We start from the raw sequence: 23,248 nt of genomic DNA on the forward strand, positions 1-23,248 counted from the left end.
CAAGCTTCTGATTAAGAAGTTTACCTAAGTTCATATAGTTAGTAAGTAGAAGAAATGGAAATTAAGATCTTTCAGCTCTACAGATTACTTTTCCCTCCCAATTACACTATGTGGCAAGGAGATGATTAGCCACACTGTCAGAGAGAGGGTAGGAGGAGAGAGAGTGATTTGGAAACATTAGAAATTTCTATTGTTTTAAAGCTGTATCTTTAATCATCTGAAAGGTTACATTCAGATGCTTTTACTTAAATCCTTAAGAGCTACAAAGAAGTAGTAATATAGAAGGCACAACTCTTCTAGGGCATCTTATCTATTTTTAAAGACATGAATTTCTCTGAATTGTAAGTGACCATGTTTGTTATATTTATGCTTTCTAAATATCTTATTGTACAAATAAGGAAAGCACAGAAGATGGATGCTAGGAAACAGCTTAAATATTATCACTCAGCATGTTACTGCACTTATGGGCCTGAAAACATATCTGGAAGCAAGACATGCATTATAAATCAATAAGGAGTTTGATGAATATACGTTTGGTCCTTTTACTCAACCTTTGAAGAAATCTACTTCAATAGACACTTGAACACACAAATTTCCACTGATACGCTTTGCCTACTGAAATCCTGACAAGGCAAGCATCTTCCTTTTCCAAGCACTTATATGATAGCTTGAGAAAAAATTTTGACTTTGCAATAGGAGCTAGGAGTTGTGTTGCACAAAGCTTACTATTTTGCCACATATTTTAGTGACTTTGCTTATATGCTGTATTTAGTAGGTTGTTAATCTAAGAGTTCAAGTATTTACAGGGACAAAGACTAAGAATGACACCAACCCTCAAAGTAGCTGAATACAAAGCTAAGTGATTGTACAGTCTAGAATGGCTCAAAAGTGACTCACTGGAAACCCATCTGAGACAAAGGAGCCAATCCCTCTTTAAGATCAAAGAAGGTCTGGGAGTGTAGTCAACCTTAAGTCAAATTAGTGAGTTTGGTTTCATAAAACTCATGTATGAAACATCAGAAAAGATGCAGGACAGGAAGAAGTGTCTATGTTGCTGACAAAGGCAACTTCTTTTGTAATAATATTTTGATCTTGATGAGAGTAAAATCATTTGAGTGGTGGCTGAGAGAATGTTGGTGAAATCATATAGATTTCTCCCTCACATGCCGAAAATGCCCAATCAATTCCAATTGGCTTTGAAAGAAGTTACCCTTGCTCTATGTAACAGAAAATTTTGCAGTCCTGCAAATAGTTAGGATAGTCACATAATATTTTAATCATATACAGACACAGATAAAAGATAAACATCATTTCTCATTTCTCAGGATCTTTAATTAGATTAGGGTTTAAGATAGCTTCTCAAAAAAAGTTTCAGAAACATTTCTTTGTGATACAAGAGATCACCATGGCACATTTTACCTATGTAACAAAACTGCACATCCTGCACATGTGCCCCAGATCTTAAAATAAAAAAAAAAAAAAGAAAGAAAGAAAACTTCAGGCCAATATCCTTGATGAACATTGATGCAAAATTCTCAATAAAATACTGGCAAACCAAATCCCACAGCAAATCAAAAAGTTCTCCGATCAAGTCAGCTTCATTACCAGAATGCAAGACTGGTTCAACATATGAAAATCAATAAATGTAACTCATCACATAAACAGAACTAAAGACAAAAAACACATAATTATCTCAATAGATGCAGAAAAAAAGCCTTTGATAAAATTCTACATCCCTTCATGCTGAAAACTCTCAATGAAGGAACATACCTCAAAATAATAAGAGCTATTTATGGCAAACCCACAGGCAATATCATACTGAATGGGCAAAAGCTGGAAACATTCCCCTTGAAAACCGGCACAAGACAAGGATGCCCTCTTTCACCACTCCTATTCAACATAGTATTAGAATTTCTGGCTAGGGCAATCAGGCAAGAGAAAGAAATAAAGGGTATTAAAATAGGAAGAGAGGGAACTAAATTGTCTCTGCAGATGACATGATCCTATATTTAGAAAACCCTATTGTCTCAACCCAAAACGTTCTTAAGATGACAAACAACTTCAGCAAAGTCTCAGATACAAAATTAATGTGCCTAAACCTCAAGCATTCCTATACACCAACAACAGACAAGCAGAAAGCCAAATCGTGAATGAACTCCCACCCATTCACAATTGCTACAAAAAGAATAGAATGCCTAGGAATACAGCTAACAAGGGAAGCGAAGGCACTCTTCAAAGAGAACCACAAACCACTGCTCAAGGAAATTCAGCAGGACACAAACAAATGGAAAAACATTCCATGCTCATGGATAGGAAAAATCAATATCGTGAAAATGTCCATACTACCAAAAGTAATTTATAGATTCAATGCTATTCCCATTAACTACCATTACCATTCTTCACAGAATTAGAAAAAACTGGCCAGGTGTGGTGGCCAGCAGTTTGGGAGGCCAAGGCACAGATCACTTGAGGTCAGGAGTTCGAGACCAGCTTGGCCAACATGGTGAAACCATGTCTCTACTAAAAGTACAAAAATTGGCCAGGCATGGGGGTGCATGCCTGTAACCCCAGCTACTCAGGAGAGTGGGGCATGAGAATTTCTTGAACCTGAGAGTTGGATATTGCAGTGAGCGCAGATAGCACTACTGCACTCCAGCCTGGGTGATAAATAGAGACTCTGTCTCAAAAATTAAAAAAAAAGAATTAGAAGAAAACTATTTTAAACTTCACATGGAACCAAAAAGGAGCCTGTATCGCCAAGAAAATTCTAAGCAAAAAGAACAAAGTTGGAGGCATCATGGTCCCCGACTTCAAACTATACTATAAGGCTACAGTAACCAAAACAGCATGGTACTGGTATAAAAACAGACACACAGACCAATGGAACAGAAGAGAGAACTCAGAAATAAGACCACACATCTATAACCATTTGATCTTCAACAAACCTGACAAAGACAAGCAATGAGAAAAAGATTCCCTAGTTAATAAATGGTGCTGGGAAACCTGGCTAGCGATAGGCAGAAAGTTGAAACTGGACCCTTTCCTTACACCTTATACAAAAACTAACTCAAGATGTATTAAAGACTTAAATGTAAAATCCAAAACTATAAAAACTCCTTAAGAAAATCTAGGCAATACCATTCAGGACATAGGCACAGGCAAAGACTTCATGATGAAAATGTCAAAAGCAACTGCAGCAAAAGCAAAAAGTGACAAATAGGATCTAATTTAAGTAAAGAGCTTCTGCACAGCAAAAGAAGCTATCATCAAGCGAACAGACAACCTACAGAATGGGAGAAAAGTTTTGCAATCTATCCATCTGACAAAGGTCTAATATCCAAAGTCTACAAGAAACTTAACAAGAAAAAAACAAACCCCATTAAAAAGTGGTCAAAGGACATGAATATACACTTCTTAAAAGAAGACATTTTCATGCGTCCAACAAACATATTTTTAAAAAGCACAACATGACTGATCATTAGAGAAATGCAAGTCAAAACAACAAGGAGATACCATCTCACACCAGTTACAATGGCAATGATTAAAATTTCAAGAAACAACAGATGCTGGCGAGGATGCAGAGAAAAGGGAACACTGTTACACTGTTTTTGGGGAATGTAAATTAGTTTAACCATTGTGGAAGACAGTGTAGTGATTCCTTAAAGATCTAGAAGCAGAAATACAATTTGACCCAGCAATCTCCTTACTGGGTATATACCCAAAGGAATAGAAATCATTCTATTATAAAGATACATGCATGCATACATTCATTGCAGCCCTATTCACAGTAACAAAGACACGGAACCAACCCGAATGCCCATCACTGATAGACTGGCTAAAGAAAATATGGTACATATAAACCATGGAATACAATGCAGCCATAAAAAGGAATGAGATCATATCCTTTGCAGAAACATGAATGGAGCTGGAAGTCATTATTCTCAGCAAACTAACACAGGAACAGAAAACCAAACACCGCATGTTTTCACTTATAAGTGGGAGCGGAACAATGTGAACATATAGATACAGAGAGGGGAGCATCACACACTGGGGCCTGTCGGGGCGTGGAGGGAGGGAGAGCATCAGGAAAAATAGCTAATGCGTGCTGGGCTTAATACCTGCGTGATGGTTTGATACATGCAGCAAATCACCATGGCACACATTTACCTATGTAACAAACCTGCACATCCTGCACATGTATCCAGGAACTTAACGTAAAATTAAAAAAGAAAATTGGTGAAAAACCACTAGCCTTTTCAACTCTATTAGTAGAGCCACTGCATTCATAAATGATATCTCAATCAAGAAGTAACTCACCAAATTGTCTAGATCACTTTCCTAGTGCTTCTCTTATTCTTTTTTTTTTTTTTATTTTATTTTCTTCACCCTGGAGAAGAATCAAAGGTGAATGGCATGTCAGGTAAGTAAGGCAGGAATGCTACAGAAAATGTTCTAGTGCTATAAAAAATTGATCAGGTGCTTCTTTAATATCAACACTGTGCACAATTTATGTTGTGTATTCCCAGGATATCTCACTACTTTCCATCTGGATAAGTCCATTATCCATGGGGTTAAGAGCAGGGCATGAGGAGACAGGTTTGAACCCAACCTCACCGCTTACTAGCTGTGTGCCTCTATACAAATTACTTAACCTCTTTGGGCTGCAGTGAAAGGGGGATAACCATAGTCCTACCACACAGGGTTGTTATGACAATTAAATGAGTTTATATTCATAAAGTTGTTAGAACAGTGTCAGAAATACGGTAAGCATGAAACAAATGTTTCTCCCTTTTTTTGGTATACATTTAAAGGGTACAAGTACAGTCTTATCACATGAATATTTTGTACAGTGGTGAAGTCTGGACTCTTAGTGTAACCTAAATAAAATAAATAAGGTTTACTTATTTGTTTATTTTCCATCTATTGGATTTTGGCAATTACTCCTATAATTTGACTTTCTTTACCCTATTCTTCCCCATCCAACTTTCAATACATACACACATATAAGTGATATATATTATTTCAGTGAAAATCATGCCACTGTATCTCACATTCATTGGCCATGTCTATGAAAACATATTAATAATAATCCCTGTTATGGTTTCCTTTAGCCCTTATTTTATCACTCCAGTTTCATGGAACACAGCTCTTTCCATAGAATTAGAGGGAAAAAAAGAGCCCTGGAAAGACCATTATTTTTTTTTCTTTACCTCTGCCACCCACTTTCAAGCGAAACCACACACATAAATCACCTCAGACTCTTTCTTCATCACAATGTGGTTTCCATTTACGTCTACTCTGCCCTAAGGAAATGATTTTTGTTACAGGTGGGCAAATTCAGCACTAATGGCATTACCCTATGTTTTCAGGAAAACTTTTGAGGGCCCATTAAAGTTGCCAGTTTCACTGGTTTCTTGTCACTGATCAAGTTTAATTATTTCCGGTGCCATTGTTGAAAACCCAGAAACCAATTTCTCACTCACAATTCATGATCAGACTGGATAAACTCATGGCAAAACTCTTAAACTGCTTCCATAATGGACTCCTTCAATTTCTTTTTTTTAGACAGTAACTACAAGGTGAAAATCTGCTATTTCATTGTTATGAGGTCATAAGTTCTCATTAAACCCTATGATTTCATGAGAATAATATAGCTGGTCAATCCAGTTAAAAAAAAAAATAAAGATGTGTGGAAGCAGGTTGTGTGAAATTTGCACTGTTAATTGATTGATTTAACCACTACATATAGAGACAAAACCTCTTGTTAAATATTAAAAATCCTATAGGTTCAAAATACTGGCTTGTGACTGGCTATATGCTTTTTAAACATTATATTTTCAGCACCTGGTGGGTGCAGGATTAAAAAGAATGAGGCATTGTGCTTCATTTTAGACAGCCTCCCAAACTATTCTTGAAAAACCTTTCTGCTTTTATCTGACGTCTGCTGTTTCTTCAGAGTTCATATAAATGAGGCTGTGTAACCTTATGGATTCTCCAGTAATCTTCCTCAACTTGTCACTCTATCCATACAGAATAGAGAACAAAGACTTCTCAGTTGCCGTAGGACATGGTTGAATACAAATAATACTAGAAAAGTTGCTACCCCCAAACACTTTTTCTACTGAAGAATGAAATGACATCATTTGGGAATTTATTTATTTAAAGTAAGGTTCTTCATCTCTCAATGTTTTGAGAGACATAGAATTCAACTCGTGACTCTTGGCTGTGAGGGAAGCTTCTTCCCTGTTTTACTCTTTGGGAGGAGAAGATAGAGTGGAGTTAAACATCAATGTTTTCTCTGAGTTGTTGAAAGAGCAGAAAGACATTCAGTCATTCAGCAAGTAATTATTTGGCACTCACTAGATGACAGGTGGAGTCCCAGGCACTATAAATGTAAAGAAGGAAAAGAAAAAACAGTTGAGGTCCTCTAGATGGAAGACAATATGGTATATGGTGATTGAACTATTGTGTGCACAGGTTATAAGGGAAGGGTCTGAGGGTCTACAGGGTATTTGGGGAGAAAAGGGAAGGATGTGTATAACTCTGTCTGGAGAGATCAGAAAAGGCTTCCCTTGAATAGGAGTTATCTACGCCCAATCTTGAAGGATACATAGGAGTCCATCAAGCTGAGGAAGAGCATCACAGGCAGAGGAAGCAGCAGGCCAAGTACAGAGTGGTAAAGTTTAAGGGACAGCAAGAAACCACCATAAATCATCACTCTGTGATGAATTGATGGGAGATTTCGTGGAGAAGATTGCCATGGGTGTCAGATCATCACAGCCTTGGACTCTATGCCTTCTCCTGCAGATCACCAGTTCTCATAAGAACATGATGTTTCCACATGTTCCACTCTTCCATGGACATATTCAGATTCATGCATAATTCCAGATGAACTTCCTCGAACTCTATCCCATTCTCTCCTTCTTAAGAAAAATGTGTCTGAATCCCAAGGAAAACGGTAAATAGAAGGATAATTGTAATGTCTATATTTTTATTTTCTGTATATTATGATGTTTTAATACTTAAGTTTTGTTCTGGGTTGGGAGCAACTGCTTTCCCTGAGCCAGCCAGTCCTTAGAGACAGCACAGAGCTCAGCCAGGAGCTTACGTTTGATAATGCAAACTAACCAATCCAGAGTCATATCTCTGGTCAGTGAGCTCCAGGAGATAATATTCCTCTGCCTCAGTCATCCCGGTGCCAGGTACCAGGCAACCAGGGACCAGCCCATAGCATAGAGCCCACCAAAATTATTTAAACTAGCCAGTCCTAAAGTATTCACCGTGCCCTGCCTCGTCTCTCTCTCCAAAACCCCAATAAAAGCTCTCACCTAGACCTTTCTAACTCCTGCCTTCTGTCCCCTGACCACAGTGAGACCTCCCCATGTGTCTGTGAGGAGTGTCATATCCCCTGTTTTTAGGACTGATGAGGATAATAAACTTTGTTTTCCTGAGCCTCTCCTGTGTCTCCTCTTGCGATTACACCTGACTGACCATCCGATAGAAAAATGCAGAACAATAACCTATCCTGTCTTATTCATCAAAACACAACTCATCTCAAAATCCAGTTCTTTAATTTCAGTTAGGGGTGTGTGTGTGTGTGTGTGTGTGTGTGTGTGTGTGTAAAACTATCATACAGCAGCTCTCCTCATACCAATGTTCTATGATCACAAGGTTAAGAACTACTCTTAAAGATGATGAAAAGCAATAAAGGGGTTTCATAAAGAGAGTGACACATTCAATTTACATTCTGGCAAGATTGCTCTATTTATAATGAGGGGAATGGATTAAAGAAGGCAAAGAATGGAAGTAGCATGTATTGGAGGCTATTTCAATTGTCTAGAAAAGGAGTGGAAGTTGTGCCAGTTTTAATGGAGAAGACTTGTTCATCAGGAGCGTGGGTGGTGAAGGAGAGGGAGGGAATGAGGATGCTTAGATGTCCAGACAGGCAGCAAGAGAGGAGGATCAGAAATGGGATGAAAGGGAATGCGTTCATTGCAGAAATGTTGAGACTTGGAATGACATACATTTAAATGTTCCAATTTTTGGTTCTTTAAAGACTAGTGAGAGAAGGGAGTATAAAACTTACAGGTCAAATAATATAATTAAAAATACTTGATTTATATAGAACAGGGTTCTGCAAACCTTTTCTGCAAGTGGTAAGGGAGTAAATTATTTTAGCATTTGAAATCTGCCGTGGTAGTGTGACAGCAGCATAGATAGTATGTAAACAAATGGGCCTGGCTGTGTTCCAATAAAACTTTATTCACAGGTAGAGGGCTGGATTTGGTCGACCAGCCACAGTATGCCATACCAGGTTTCTGGTATCCTTGGTGCAGAACGGATACCATAAAAAATAGTTTCTCTGGGATTTCGCAGGAAGTTCAGATTTACTATCATTAAATTAGATATTTTTCAATTGTCTGAATACCAAGGGCATGTTCAAAGCTTCCTTCGATTGTTACTTTTTTTTCTACTGCAGATTCTTATCATACATGTATTTTTTTTTCATAATTGAAGGCTCTGGCAAGTTTCAAATACAAAGCAATTGCCAATTTACATTGAGCATGTATTAAGAAACATCAGAGTAAGGAGGAATAATTGTTTTCAGTTAAGAAGAGTGTGTGTGTGTGTGTGTGTGTGTGTGTGTGTGTGTGTGTGTGTGTGTGTGTGTGTAAAGTAATAACCTCTTAGAAAATACAAAAGACTCATCTACCAATTCTGGTGGAAAATATCTGTAGGCTAGCTGGTTCATCTAAGATTTAGAGGCCACAAATATTATAAAGTTTTAATGTCTTACAAAAGTGATTTCCAATGAAAAGAAATGTTGCTAACAAAAATCTCCAGAGGTGGTAATCAAAACTGTGATCTCTCTTTAGTGACTTATATTTGAAAGCCAGGAAAGCATTTCTTGCATACCAGTTAGGAAAACTGTGATTTTGTCCTTACAACAGTGCATTAGGCAACACTTTTTAACAAGCAGCCAAAAATAAGTTACCTAATGGAATCGCATGCTGCAATTCTATTCCCACTAGTTATATCATTAATGGGTTCCTGTCAAAAGATGGAATAAAAATAATGAGTAGATACTTATACTTTTCTCATCCTTACATAGCTTTTTACTTTTTTATAACCAAAACTCTCATCCTTACATAGCTTTTTACTTTTTTATAACCAAAACAAGTGCCACATAAAGAAAGGAATGTAGAACTGTATGGAGAGGTCATTTGAGCCCACCTTTCCAAATGTCGCATGATCTATTGAAAATTATTAGACCGAAGGAAAGTGCCAAATAGACTTATAGTTCTCTTTCTTTCCCTGAGATGCAGTTTGGTTTCAAAGACTTAATTTTGATCTGTTCTTGGTATCTGTCTCCATGGCAATGATATTTGTTCATAAATATTCTTGCTGCAGGTTGACCTGATTTTAGTTTATACAATTAAAAAGTTCCTCTTGACCATTTATCATTTTTCCCTGGTGTAAAACTTTTTCTTTCATTTTGTTTTCTTTAGCCTTGGGAATGTGGCAATTCCAGGGTCTGGTTGATTTGCTGACTTTTAGGGAGGTCCTTCTCATCGATGATTGTTTTCTTTGTTTTCACTTTCGCAGTGTGTGTTTTGCAGTCCTCCTATTTGTCAATTTTTTGTTAATTTGTGAATCTTTCACATTATATCAGTGTGAAAACAGAAACTTCACCTGGTTATTTGAAAAGAATTCAATATTTTAAAACACAGTTAACTAAATATGAAGTTTTTAACTAGGTAACCGAAAGGGTAAAACGAGAACTCTTAGTTAGAGATCAGGAAATTTTTTCTGCAAAGGGCCAGATAGAAATAGTTTTAGTTTCATGAGCCATCACGCTACTCAATTCTACAGTGGAAGCAAGGAAACAGCAACCTCAGACATAAGAAGTGGGCCTGAGTGTGTTCCAATAGGTCTGTATTTACAAAAACACAGGCGGCAGGGAAGATTCAGCCTACAAGCTGTAGTTTGCTGTATTAGTCAGAATTCCCTCAGAGAAAGAGAACCAATAGGATATATGGAGATCTGGGATTTATTATGGAAATTGAAACATGAGATTATAAAGGCCAAGAAGTCCCATGATATGCTATCTGCAAGCTGGAGACCCAGGAAAGGCAGAGGTGTAATTCAATCTGAGTCCAAAGGCCTGAGGACCAGGGGGAACATTGGTATAAGTCCTGCAGTCTGAAGGCTCAAGAACCAGGAGCTCAGATTTCCAAGGGCAGGAGAAATTGGATGATCCAATTCAAGGAGAGAGAATCTGCCCTTCCTGTATCGTTTTGCTCTATTTGGGGCCTAAATGGTTTGGATGACATTCACATTGGTGAGAACAGATCTTCTTTATTCAGTCCACTGATCCAAATGCTAATCTCTTCTGGAAGCACTTTCCTAGATACACCCAGAACTATTGTTCTATCAGCTATCTGGGCATCCCTTAGCCCAGTCAAGTTAACAAATAAAATTACTCACTTGCCAACCCCTGCTCTAAATTATCATTGAGGTAGCAACTGCAGGAAGCAACTTCCATCCTTAGGGCCAAGGGAACAAAAGGAAAAGATTGGATTGATAAAATTTGAAAACTTGAAAGCATTGTTTCATGAGCCTGGGACCTAGACCTTGGAGGAAAGGGCACTAGTTGCTCATAGTGAGATCTTTGTGGGGTACGAACAAGTTGGTTTTATAAATGTTGGAGAAAGTACCCACTGGATTCCACCAAAAGGAGCTACCACTTCCCAGTGAAGATGTGTTGCTAGGCTAATATTCTGGCAGGCAGTCAGCAAGCAGGCTCTAAACTCATGAAAGAATCAATAAGAAGGCACCAGTTGTTTTTTTGTTGTTACTGTTCTGTAGCTTTGCAGTCTTCCCTTATCATCCCCTATTGGCTAAGCAAACTGGCAAATCAGAAATGCAGTTTGCAGAGACCAAGCATCAGCATCACAAAGGGTAGACGGGCAGGTTTGGAGCTGAAAGACAGTAAATTAATAATTGATGTATACATCAAAATCCAAGATTCTCTTTCAGCTAATGTTTTAGAATTAAATAATGACTGGAAATCCTTCATGTTACTAAGACTATCTGCCAATGATCATGTAAAAGACTATTCCAGGTTGGAATTATGCTAAGGCCTCCCTCTTTGCCCCAAATCTAGCAAATGTTGATAAAATAAAGAATAATTTGTAGTTTAAAGTAATAAAATGAAAGGACAATTACATATATGGATGCATGTATGTTTGTAACTCTGTGTGTATGGATATACATATATATCAGGAAGGTCCTAACTCTTTATTCATGAAAAGAATTATACTTTGTTCTAAAAGATATTTTTACTATTTTTGATGTTAAAATATAATATCTCTTTTTAAACACCTGTGATAGCATATGGTACTGATAGTTTCTGTTATTTAAGTTCTTGTTTGGAAAATAAAATGTTAGCAACTACATGTCAATTCCTTTTTTTCCCCCCTAAATTTCAGTGGTTGATGAAATGAAAAAGCTTTAGAATGGTTGTTTATGAGAATACCTAGTTTTGATTGATTGATTGATTGGATGACTTATTGATTGACAAGTGATGAAGGATGATGGAGTGAATCAGGCCGGGCTATTTTGAGAAACATCCTTTGAAGATATTTTAAAAGTTAGACAGTGTGTCACTCAAGAAAAAAATCCTCTAGGTTGACACACTGAATTTTAGTGCTCTAGATGGTCAGAATGGCTTTATTTGTAGGTGACCCTAAGTGTGTGTATATAGTAGATAATAAATAATATATGACATATAAACTACTTTGATTTCAGTATGTAAATACCTGCTAGCCTTGCATAAGAGCACATCTTCCTCTTAGCTCTACCACCTGCCTATACTTTATATTTTTGAAATTCTTTTCCTAAATAGTTCATTTTTTCAGTGTCGTGCACACTACTTGGACTTTAGCCCCTTTATGAATAATGTTTTCTTGATGCAGCAAAACTGTACAGCATAATTAGCAGTCTAACTGTCACTACAGCAGGGAAAAAGCCAGAGATGGACTAAAACAAATTTTCAAGCCATCTACAATATTATATGCCTAGTGATGGCTTATAGGTACCTATTTATATCTCCCTCTAAATATTTCATATTTTCTCTATTACTGGTAAGAGTTAATCTACAAGTCTCCTGAGGGCTTTTCATAAGTGTACTTAGGATATAATTTCTGGTATTTGGAATCAACACACATTATTTTTATTATATAAGTTAGTTGGATTCTCAAGAAATGTTACCTGTTAGGAAAAACAAATCAAGAAGATTCAGAATGAGTCATTGAGTACAATTCTGCACAAGGTACTTTATCATGGCAGCCACTGTGGGGAATGCTGTGCATGGTCCTAGTACATTGATTCTGAGTTTTTGAAATAGAATACTTCCAATTGCTTGCCCTGAGGAGACTGAAGATATTAATGGCTTAATATTTGCAAATCACTATATATTCTCACAGCAAAGAACAGTGTGTTTCATTTGTAAAAACATAACCCCAAGAAATAGAACTATATGTAAAATAAGCCATGCCAAAATTACATTTTACTTGGTACTATAAGAAACCAATTTGCATTATTAACCAGCATCCAAATTGTTGATTTTCATTAACTCTTTTATTGCTTGGCCACAGAAAGCATTAAGAAGACATTTTGATCACAATATCTTCTGTCGAGAAAAGCCAAGGGCTTCTTCCATGGGTAAGTGGTTTTAAACTCCCACAAAATTGACACATTTTTAGATGTCTGCTCAGCAAATATAAGTGCTCAAAATTAAGATTTTGAGGCCATAATTTTCCCAGCTGGGTGAAGTGGATAGCTCTAGGAGGGCTCATAGATCATACCATGTTGTCATTTATTATAATGTTTTAACATACTACAGAATTTGTGTTGTCAAGAACATTGGGTGGGGTGATTTATTAGCTAGGATTGATTATGTTGCTAATAGCCCAGATGGCTTGAATTTTGGAAGGGGGAAATTTCATGTTGCTGAGCATGAAGAGATAAATGCTAAGTTGCCAAGAGACAAAGGGGCCTTGGCTTAGAAAAGACTCATTTACCTGCCACGTGCAGACATTCAAGAGGCAGTTTTTGTTTTCCTTCAGACACATACTTTAAACTCTACTTTTTTGCCTCAGGGAACAGTGGACATTTTATGTGTGCTGAATGTTTTTCTGCAGTGGAGCAAACTTTTGTCAGCTCTCCCTCTGGGACAATGTGGGCAGTGCTTTCAGAATTTCTCTTTGGTTCCTGCTACAAGTACCAAAAACATGACCTTGCCCGCATGGCTTTTGCAACTCAATGTCTAGAGCTTTGACATTTGCATTGAGTTTCAGCAATTTCCGTGGGCTAACACCTGGAGCCATCATCTGCAGATGCCCAGCTGATGCACTCTTGTACCTTGCACAGCAGCACAGGCATTCACTAAGAGGCACTGATCCACCAGGTGACATGAACAAGACAGACACCAGATTGTCTCATGCAAAAATGACACTGCCTGTCCAGATCTGATCATCATGATTATTCAAAAATTCAAATGAGAGTGCAGGAATAAAAGGAGCAAAAAATAATTCATGAATAATAAATAACTCTTAATTTTACTTTTTCTTTCTAGGTGACATATATTTAAGCTGACATTTTTCCTCAGAACCCAACAAGTCACTCTTTCCCTCTTTGGACCTGCATCCTGCCAATCCAAAGGCCGGGTTTTAAAAGCCAGGACCTCGGACTTTACCATGCTCTAAGAGTCAGCATGCCCTGCTGGGTCCTTTACTCTTATTCTCTGCTCTCACATTACAATTACAACATCTAAATACAAAGTGACATGACAATGATAATGCTTGGGGAGAGCAGGATAGGAACCCTACTTTGAAGAAGACTTGATATGTTCTCAAGTTCAAGGTTGGCTTCATGAAATATTTTGTTTATAGCACTGAGTCACCTATAGACTAGAGATTCATCCTTCAAGTTCATTAACAAATATAATGAAGGCCTCATTGTCTAAAAAACTTAAATGCTAATTAAAAATGGATACGTCACTTGGAGTGTCTCCTTACCAGAACAAGAGCACTCATCCCTAAGGAGAGATACAGAACTGGAGAAATTTCTATAATTGAGAGCACCTGCCTTTAAACAAATGGGATTTTACAGGTCTGTTCTTGTACACAATCAGTCTTCTATACAGTGATATGTAGTCTCTGCAAATTTGCAATGCTCCATTTAAAAGCTTTTTATTCTTCTATGCACAACTGGGTTAATAAACATACACCTCTCTTTGAAGTAGAATGTAGAGTGATTTCATGAAGTCAAGGGGTATTGTGAAGGAATGTAAAGAAAAAGGTGAAAAACTTGACTAACAACCATTTGGGGATGAAAATGTGTTTTAGTAGGGAGTCCATTAACGGATCAAAGAGGACTGTGTGTGCGCACAACACGTTTATGCAGGCTCTTAAACTAGAAGGTTAAATTTGTCTTTCCATGTGCTTTATCAAATGGGGTTGACCAACATCTTATTGACACCAGCACTACAATGTCACATCAAAGCAGATTTGCTCAATGCATCTCTGTAATTCATTACCTGACTTTCCTCTCTCATATGGAGCTCCATTTGTTCGCTAGCTGGTGTTTATTCCTTCCTAAGAGCAGCATTCCATGTGAAGAAGGAACAGACTGGCTCATTCAGATGTGGACAATCATTTCCATTGGTGAAACCAGACAGAAAAGTGTTTCCTCCTCAAGGCAAAAGAAGTTTGTCTGCAGATTCACCAGGCAGCTGAGATCTGGTTCTAGAGATTTTAAGTGTTTTCACTGAGCCTAAAGTCTGGGTCTACCTGACTTGATGCTCTCAGTTATAACAGCAAACAATTAGTATCATTGAGTAACATTGCTGGCATGTTAGTGTGATAATAATTAATGAACATTGGAGCCCCTGCCGTATACCATTTACTGTGTTAGACACTGCAGATGTAGTGACAAACAGAGTAGACATAGTCCCTGCCCTCATGATTCATTCTAGATGGTAGGACAGACATCTATTTGTTCTCAGATCTCCCCATTTAGACATACTGGCAATGACTCAAGGTTTTTCTGACTTCAGCCAGACGTGTGCACTGCCCCACATTCAAGGTGGGGACGGGGGCAGCATGAAAGATGCACAGGAAAAGATCAATAGGCCTAAAGTGATTCTGATATTCCCTACTATTTTCATAACCTTTCCTATTTAATGACACCATTCTCCTGTTAATCCTAACTGAACTGAAATCAACAGTGTTACATTCCTTCTACTGCTCACGTGTCAGTGTCAGCAAAGGCCTCTTACATCAAGGCCTCGTAGATACAACCTTGTGTGACCCATCCTCTGATTAAAGGACACCATAGGGAGAGCACAAATGGTGTTTTTCACCACCAAACCCAGAGTGCTGAGATATACTTGTTTATCCTAGCAGTGTTTATCTTTGAACGGTGTTAGGTTGATTTAGGATACAAGTTTCCTTTCTTCCTTCCTTTGATCAGCTGGGGAAAAAATGGATTTTTGTCAAGATAATAAGCTAGGTAAATTCTATGAAACATAGAGTAAAACATGCAGTGTGTAAACATGATTATACACCCAGTATTTTGGATCCAAAAAGAAAAAAAAAAAGAATGGTTTATTTTGTTTCTGTTTCTGTGACTTTACACATGGGGTTTTTTAGGGTCTCCATTTATAAGAGTAATGAATCAAAAATTTCTCAGTGCTTTACTGCAGTGAAGCCTTCATATGGTGGGTGTTACCTAGAGACCCAGATTTTTTTGGTGAGCATTTCAGTACGTGAAATAGAAAGTGATCAGTGAGCAATGAGGACTATTATAATGAAAACATCATTTAAAATGAAGGCTTTAACATCTGTTTCATTTTCTAATTACAAATCCAACACTCCCTCCTGACACCCAATCTCGTCATTACCACTATAAATCACAATCATAAAAGTTAAAAAACCAAGTGATTTACGTGGTTTTATGTGCTTTGTGTTCAGAATCACATGCATGCTTTAATTACGTTCCTATTATGTACCAGATGAAGTCAGGTAGAGTGGAAGAAAAACAAATATAGCTCTTAAACTAACCATGCTTTAATTTCTCCCATAGATTTTCACCAAAGTCTCATGTAAACAGAAGAGGTCTTGGGAGGAGGGAAAAAAAAAACAACAAAAAACAAATAAAACCCAGCAAAGAAGAAATCAACTTCAAAAATGTCTTTCAGACATTTACCAAATAAATATTTACTAAAAACCTATTATGTGGCAAGTCTGGTACTGGCTTCCGGTGACAAAGTATTAAACTAAACAGATACTCATAGAGCTAACAGCCTAATTTTGAAAAAGATATTTTTTAAATGATTGCACACATAAATATATAATTACTGCCATGATATTTCCATGAAGAAAAACTGCAACATTCCGTGATGATGAAATTTTCAACAAAAATTGCAAGAACGTGACAAAACCCTTAGGAGATAGTAAAAAGGCCACTTGAAGCATTCTTTGACTGACTTTTACAAACACAAGCAAGGTCATATTTCCAGGGTTTTTCAATTTCTAAAAAATTGGTAATTAAAAACAGAAAACATCTAGGGTAATTTAAAAAGAATGTTAAAGATGTAATTTGTAGATTTAAATTTCTAAAATTTCCAAGAAATGAGAAAAATCTGTAATTCATATGTCAGCTTTTATACCAAGAAATAATATGTCTAATGTTGACTAGTAGGGAACAGTCTGGTATGCAGAAACAGAGCCATGGATTGTCTCGAACCTGATGATAAAATGAGGATTCAGACAAGAACTGGAGCAAATACATCTCACATCCAGTACAGGGTTACACTAATTTCTTGGAGAGAAGGAAATCATCATCAAAATAACATGATAGGGATATGTTTCTATTTTATGTCATAGTTTGACATTCCATGTACATTTAGAAATACATGTATGCTACAAATATTACATATTGTATTAAACATACTGCTTAGCCTAAGTCTATAATATACTGTATTGGTATAAGATAGGCTATGTTACTGTAACAAACAATTCCAGAGTCTAACTCCTTGAAAACACACTTATGCAACGTGTTTATTTTGGTTCAGGGAGCCTTAGTTCCATGTTGTCCTTACTTAAGAACTCGCCATGATGGAGGCTCCACCGGCTGAAATTTTTCTGATGGCCATGGTAGTGGGAAGGCTGATGAAGAATCCCTCACTGTTTCTTCAATATTTCCATTTAGATGTTCACATCATTTCATTTGCTAGAGCAATTTATGTTCACTCAAATTTCATTGGTTAAAACAAGTGATATGACCATTACTGGACTAATCCTTCCCTTTGCCCAAAAATAGACGCACCAGGTCTTTTTTTTTCTACTTCATAAAACACATATGGAATATTTAATATACATAATATCATATACAGTATGAGCATATTCTATTTTATCATCTATTTCAGTGACATGTTATTAAATATTAATACCTGTACTACATTCTCCTGATATCTATGATTAAGATACTGATGCTTATATCAGTCAAGTACCATAAACAGCCTTTGCCTTCCACCTGTTTCAGAAGTGGTATCTAAACAGGTGAACATTGCTTACTTCTATGTGAAAACATAAGGCCTTATGCCTACTAAGTAGAAATGGAAATATTGAAGACATTTTTGAAAGAGTGGAATGGTTCCCAAAAACTCCATTCATGCCAGTAACTGGGACATGACATATTGTGAGTTTGCAAGATGGAGTTACTGATTGACAGTCTGCCGTTACAGAAATCTAAAAGAGCAGAATTGGATGTGAGGTTAAGCCAAACCAATGAAGTCTAATTAACATTAACTCAATCTGTGTTCATTAAAAACGGCGGTTTCCCTAAAAATAGTATGTTGTGAAGGTATTAATCAATGGTCAGTCAGAAACAAATATTTTCTCAATGTGTTTTACAAAGAATAAAACATTTTAGCTTTCATTTGCAAGGAGTTAAAAATTCATTTCATAGAGGACTTCTTTCATGTATACAAAATATTTTTGCTCAGAAATCTATATTTTAAAGATTCCATATTGTGCCCCGTAGCTCTTGCCCCCTTCTTCTTCAAAACACACATATACAATACCAGCCCTAGGAAATGACAAAAGGCTTCATTTTAATACTAGAGCATAAATATTGAAACAATAGCTAACTAAATGAGTACTTCAAAGAGTGTCTGAAAATTCATATTTTATATAGTAACATATTTTTCTGTCATTGCAAAATATAACCCTTGAGTACATTTTTAATATTCTCTATTCCTTGTCCTCCCTCTGTTTCCAGAGCTATTTGTAAAGCAACTAGTATCTTACAGCACAGAAGAAACCACAGTGTAGGAGCGTTCAGTGTTACCTAATTAGAGTTAGGCATCTTTTCATTATATTTCTTTAACCAGCTAAAAAAGTTACCTGCCTGTTTGATTTTGACTCATCAAATCCCTTTCATAGACATTAAAATTTTGTTGTGGTAAAACACACATAACATAAAATTTACCATCTTAACCATTTTAAAGGATCCATTCAGAGACATCAAAAAATTTACAATGTTGTGAAACCATCATTCCTATTCGTTTCATATTTTTTTTTTCTGAAAGGAAGCCCCATATCTATGAAGCAGTCACTCCCATGTCTCCTACCCCCAGTCCCTGGCAACCACTAATCTTTCTGTCTCCACCAATTTGCCTATTCTGGATATTTCACATAAATTGAATGATATAATATGTGGCCTCTTGTGTCTGGCTTCTTTCAGTTACCATCATGTTTTCAAGGTTTTTCAATGTAGACATATCAGAAACTCATTCTTTTTATGGCTGAATAATACATCAAATTTTGCTTATCCATTCATTGCTAATGGACTTTTGGGTTCTTTCCACTTTTGGTAATTATTTATGTGCTGCTATGAACATTTATGTAAAACTTGTTTGAACACCTGTATTTAATGATTTGGGGTATAACCAAGGAGCGAAACCGTTTAATCATAAGGTAATTCTGTTTAACTTTTTGAGGAACTGCCAGACTGTTTTTCACAGCAGATGCACAATTTTATATTCCACCAACAATATGTGAGGATTTCAATTTCTCCACATCCTAACCAACACTCGTTATTTTTTTCTTTTTTTTTTTTTTTCAGTCTAGTCATAGAGTGAAGTGGCCTCTCCTGTGGTTTTGATTTGCATTTCTCTAAAGACTATGTTGAACATCTTTTCCTGTCCTTGTTAGCCATTGGTATGTCTTCTTTGGAGAAATGTCTATTAAAGTATTTTGCTCATTTTTTCCCTTCAGCTGTTTGTCTTTTTGTTATTGAGTTGTCAGAGTTCTTTCTATAATCTGGATACTAGACATTTTTTGGATATATGATTTGAAAATATTTTCTCTCATTCTGTAGGTAGTCTTTTCACTCCCTTGATACATGAAAGTTTTAATTTGATAAAGTACAATTTATTTTTTATTTGGTTGCTTCTGCTTTTTGTGTTATATCTAAGAAACAATTGCCAAATACGAGGTTATGAATATTTCCCTCTAAGTTTTTTCCTAAGACTTAATTATAGTTTTAGCTTTTATATTTATGTCTCATATCCATTTTGAGGTAAGGGCTCAACTTAATTTTTTTGAGTATGGATTCCCAGTTGTCTCAGCATCATTTGTGGAAGACGCTGTTCTTCTGCCATCGAATGCTTTTGAAACCCTGGTCAAAAGTTAAACATGGATTGGCCAAAGATAAATGGACTGATTTCTAGATTCTCAATTGTATTCCATTGATCTATATGTCTAGCCTATATCACTATCACACTTTTTTTGATTGCTGAAGGTTTTGTTGTAAGGTTTGAAAAGGCAAAGTGGATAGGAACACTTTTACACTCTTGGTGGGATTGTTAAACTAGTTCAATCATTGTGGAAAACAGTATGGTGATTCCTCAAGGATCTAGAACTAGATGTACCATATGACCCAGCCATCCCATTACTGGGTATATACCCAAAGGATTATAAAACATGCTTCTATAAAGACACATGCACACGTATGTTTATTGCAGCACTATTCACAATAGCAAAGACTTGGAAACAACCCAAATGTCCATCAGTGACAGATTGGATTAAGAAAATGTGGCACATATACACCATGGAATACTATGCAGCCATAAAAAGGGATGAGTTTGTGTCCTTTGTAGGGACATAGATGCAGCTGGAAACCATCATTCTCAGCAAACTATCACAAGAACAGAAAACCAAACACCGCATGTTCTCACTCATAGGTGGGAATTGAACAATGAGACCACTTGGACTCTGGAAGGGGAACATCACACACCGGGGCCTATTATGGGGAGGGGGGAGAGGGGAGGGATGGCATTGGGAGTTATACCTGATGTAAATGACGAGTTGATGGGTGCTGACGAGTTGATGGGTGCAGCACACCAACATGGTGCAGGTATACATATGTAACAAACCTGCACCTTGTGCACATGTACCCTAGAACTTAAAGTATAATAATAATAATGAAAAAAAAAGAAAAGGCAAAGTGGGAGTTCACCAACTCTGTTCAAGGCTATTCAGGTTTTGGGGGGGTTCTTAAAATTCCATAAGAAATTTAAGACCAGCTTTTCTATTTCTGCAGAAAAGGCCATTGAAATTTTGATAGTTATTGCATTAAATCTATAGATTGTTTCAAGTATTGCCCTCTTAAAAAATATTAAGTCTTTCAATCCATCGACATAAAATGTTTTTCCATCACTTTCGTTTTTGTTACATCAAAGAAGTTTATTTTCAAAATATTTCAAGAACTGATAGTATTATTTCATACATATGACAATGTTAGATATTTTGGTTTTTTATATTTTATTAGCATATAAGTATATAGTAAATATGTAAAACATAATAAAATTTCTACCGAGACCATATAAATGAATTTAGATGGTTATTCCTTTTAGATAATCAAAATTTTAAAAACAATTTTTGTGTTTTAATAAGAGATATAAATGAAAATGCATCTTAAACTTCTGAAGTCACAAGTTTATGAATATATTTATCACATTTTATTTCTGTCACCAGGGGTGTTGTTTATTCACTTCCAAAGTGCCAACACATTACTATTCCCTTGTCAAACTTAAAAAAAAACACATAGAAAGAAATAAAAAATTGAGTCAATGTATCAGTTTAACTAACACTATAACCTGGAACTGGGGAAATGCCTCCAACAATTATATCTCCTAATAATTTTCCTAAATAAAATGTATTTCCCAGAAGTTCACAGAAGCAATCTAGATTAGACATTGCCCTTTTTGCAAGCAGGCAGATGCAAGTAAAAGGGAGGAAGAGAAGAAGGGAGACAGGAAGAGAGGGAAGGAGAGGGAGAAAAAGACAAGGAGAGAGAGCTCTCTAGAAATCATCATGCTCAGTTCTTTTCCATAATTCAGTGATCAAATTACTTCTTCTTCCAGACATGAGGATTTGTTGAGGGACACAAGGAAATTTATATCATATTTTTCTCTCCTGAGAGTTCAGTATACCTTCTCTTTCTTCTGTGGAAATATGAGGAATGGAAAAGAAGTGCTTCCTTATATTCCCTACAGTGTTCACACATCATGTAAACCAGTCATTTTTTGACCTTGCACTGACATTTTGTTTTAATCGATGAATAAGTGTTGCACAGACATGCACTCAATCTGTTTGTAATTGATTTTTCTTATTTTATATAAAATTAGATTTGATGCATTTAAGGCAAAGATCAAGCAATCACAAATTCAAATCTCTGTTCTGTATTCCAACTTCTAATTTGGGCCTAGGAATGTTCATAGTCTTATAATTCTTCACTGTTCCTCACCTCATTGTTCCCATATAAGAAACACCTCAAACTTTAGAACATGGTTTATTGGTTTTGAAACATGGGTGCAATGCCCAAATGGTCATATCCAGTAGGTAATCAGATACATCTTTCTGGAGCTCAGAAGAGAGAACAGATATACAGATCAAATTTTAAGAGGCATTGGCTAACATGTTGTTATTGAGGTCAAAGGACTGGAAAAGATGATTAAGTTTACTGCAAGAAGGAAAGGAGAAGAAAGGAAACCAAAGAGAGAACTTCGAGATAACTCCAAAATCCAGAGGAAAGTGGAGGAAAAGGACCTGAAATTAGAGACAAGGAACAGCCAGAAATGTCAGAAACAAATGAGAAAATAGAACAGGGAAACCATGTTTCTAAAAGAAAGGAGTGTCAAATACCAGAGAGGAATCATGTCAGATTAAGGCTTAAAAGCAGATGTTAGATTGGACATCTACTGATACTCATAAAGAACAGTTTCAGTGATTAATGAGAAAATAATCCAGATTATGTTAAACTGATATCAGGTGAATGAAAGAGAAGATAGTGGGAACAATAAAAAAAGTTGGAAGCTTGGCTAAAAAAGAAAAACAAAGAGTGGAAGAAGGAGGTCTTTAAAATACATATGAGTGATACTTTATCATACTTACATGCCAGGAGAAAAGAAAAATGGAGATTGAGGAGTCGAAGATGTAGGAAAGAATGGGATTATTTGTTGGAACAAATTCTGAGGAAAAAGGCAGTTATGGATTCAATGCCCAAGTGGAAGGATCCGTTTTAGAGAAGACACAGGTCACTCTTTGGAGATTAAAAAAGATAAGACCTTTGCAGATGTAAATTTGGAAGCTCAAAGTTGAAGGGCTTCAGGTAGGCTTGAGAGCCTCTTTTATTTTACTTTTTTGGTCAAATGAGATACAAACAGTTATCTAGTGAGAGAGGGTAACCAGGGCAAGGCTATCGAGTTGTGCAAGCTTTCAGGAGCGACTGAGGACAATTAAAAAGGAAGCCTATCAAGTACAGTAGTACTTGTTCTGAGCAATGTTAAGATGCTAACGATCTTGGAAATAATTTGGGTGGTCAATCTATGTACTTGGAATCTTAGTCAAGAGCAACTTTTGAGGTCCTAGCAGACTGGTTGCCAAGCAAGCAGGATAATCAAACATTATGACACTAGATTCAATTTTTCAGTATATTTTCTTTCAAGTGAGACAGGAGGCAGATCCAGGAGAAATTAGAAAAAGCACGTTCAACCCAATGGAAATGAGATGTGGGAAGATTCCATGCTCTTGGGAACTTGACTAGAGTTTCCTGATGTGGACAGATGGGCCCAGCAAGAATTCAGAAGAATTTATTTGTTCTGAGGTCATTCCTA

This window comes from Macaca mulatta, chromosome 4 (genome assembly GCF_049350105.2).
Source record: "Macaca mulatta isolate MMU2019108-1 chromosome 4, T2T-MMU8v2.0, whole genome shotgun sequence".
Taxonomy (NCBI): Eukaryota; Metazoa; Chordata; class Mammalia; order Primates; family Cercopithecidae; genus Macaca; species Macaca mulatta.